Genomic DNA, 2,577 nt, shown 5'->3' with positions numbered 1-2,577 from the left:
TTGACGATGGGCTAAGCTTACGTCGACTTTCCTCGTCATATCATGTTGCCTTGAACATCAAGCTTGATTCCGAGATTGTGTTATATCCGTGGTTTCAATAACTTTTCGCTCCATCCTTCCTCTTGCTTGATGTTGTCGATGAGCAATTATATCTTCATGAAACCTCTCGACAAAGGTGCCGTGATCATCATCAACATTTTGAGCTCTTCCAGGATATCAATCAATTTCATGATGTGAAATAGCATCCTTTGACCCCGATGATTTGAATTATCATCCACAACATTCTTGCATTCCCTCCAACACAAAACTTGTCCTTGTTTTGTGTTATACCTTGAGTTCCTGGTAATCCAACTTGTCGTATGTCCTACCTTGGACTATTACCATCTTTTGTGACAAGAAGGTCGCGAGAATTGCTCCACCTCTTAGAAATTCTCGGTATGATGATACTTCTCACCATCACCATTCTTCCTTGGTTCCCATGTTGTTTTTAACCAGGATACCAATATGCTACCAATGTTGTTTGAGTTATGTACTTCTAGCAACCCTATTGCTTTGAAGTTAACGATCGACAGTTCGTCCTTAGACTGTTGGTTATTGAATCGTCACTCTAACATTGAGCTTGCTGCCTAAGGTCATACTTCGGGCACACCTTTCAACTAATGATTGATGGTGTATGTTTTCCTAGAGCATACAACATTATATCAATTGAACTGACAAATGTTATCCCCTTGTTCACATAATTGTGGAAATCCATCCTTTTGGAAATCTTGAGGAATTGTCACTGAGTCCATCAGCCACCTCATCGTCCCCTCCTTGGTTAAATGATGAACTCTTGTTTCAGAACTCGCTTCCATAGTTCATTTCCTTAAAATCTTACAATGTCAACTCGTCAATTGTGTTGCACCTTTTCTTCTCAGGCATCCCGAGTCTAAGGTATCTTGACACCAATCAGATCTGAATCTCAGTCAGATATGATGGTTGGAACATATTTTCAAGAGTTATAACATTGGTCCCTATATGCCCCGGTAAGGAGATGTCATGCCTAGCACACCAGACCAGAGGACCTAGTGTTATAGTTTCCTTTGTAACAAGGTTAATCATTTTTCCATGAGGAAACTGAATGCTTGTTTAATGAGTTTATCCTGATGGATCCTTTGTCTATCCAAAATCCAATTTTTGCTTGAAGACCATGTCAATGCTATCTCGAAGCATGTCTGTGGTACTCCGATTTTCAACAAGAACATTTAAAGCCCAATGATAAATGCTTCTTGATCAATTATCCAAACACCGTTGTATGGGTAATGTCATGAAAATTTCTCTTCCCTTTCCTAAAGGGGTTTTCTACGTTATATCCCGTCATGAATATCATGCGTTGCTTGCCCTTGGGAAGGATATACCCCCTGATATATGTGTTTAAACACATTTTCCTTTCCATTGTTCTGTTTAATCTGATAATCTTATTTTCCTTTCATTGGTTGGTTTAACCTTTCTTGAGGTCTATATAATCTAAGCAGTATTATTCTCCTGCTTATGTAAACACCTCGGTGTACAACTCTGTCAGTAAGACCCTGTTACTATTGTTGATGACATTTCAGTAACCACCGATGGACGAGAACTTTGCCTATTGGTCCACCTCGTTTCAACGAGCAAGAAAATGGTTCTCCTTGTCCCTCGCCTTGGTACCGATGTAGTTGCTGACATATAACTGACAGGCTAACCTCTAACACTTGCATGATCGTGCAAGACATCACCGCCTTCCTACTTTTAACCCACATGGTGGGCCCATAACCCACAGTTCCACAGGATCGAAACCTGACTCTCCTATACAACCTGATGTCAAAGTTATTCCTCGTGCTTGACTTTGTATGTAATTCACGGGCCACTTGCCTGTTGATCTATTCTGGTATCAGACACAATACTTATTCTCGTTGCTCTGAACCCCTTTCGCACTCTGCTTCAGGCAATGAATGATTGCCTATCCGCTTGAAACTTCTTATTACACCGTCTTACTTTGCTCTCGATGTGTGTCATTTTTTCAACTCGAGAGATACTCATATGTTCATTCTTGGGATACCCCCAGATGAATTTCCCTTATAACATCCTATCATTGTAGAGCTGCCCCTTACCTATTCGTAAGTACGATGGAGTTCCCCGAAGAAAGGACGACAACTTCATCATGATGCTTTGGAATAAAGAATTGAAGACATCAACGAAAGGGATTAACTTCTTCAAGAAGATCCATTAGAATAACCAGGACTTTCCCCCTTACTCCCCTCTTAAATCTCGGGACGAGATTTCTTGTAGTGGAGGAGAATTGTGACGCCCGGATAAGCAAGCTACAGTAACCTCTGCTAATGACGCCATGTCACCTCCATTACTGTCGCTAATCTCGCGTTAGTTCAAAACGATTCGAATTCAAATTTGATTTTTTGGCAAACAAACAAAGTTTTCAAACTTTAAAACAAAATGTTCAGACCGTGTCAAATATTGCATAGATAATTATGGTGAAGTAAACACATTTTTAGAAAGTGCATAAATATTTTTAAATTGAATAAAACAGAAAGGAAAATAAATAAA

Source organism: Triticum dicoccoides, chromosome 6A (genome assembly GCF_002162155.2).
Source record: "Triticum dicoccoides isolate Atlit2015 ecotype Zavitan chromosome 6A, WEW_v2.0, whole genome shotgun sequence".
NCBI lineage: Eukaryota > Viridiplantae > Streptophyta > Magnoliopsida > Poales > Poaceae > Triticum > Triticum dicoccoides.
Note: the sequence above shows the minus strand (reverse complement) of the source record.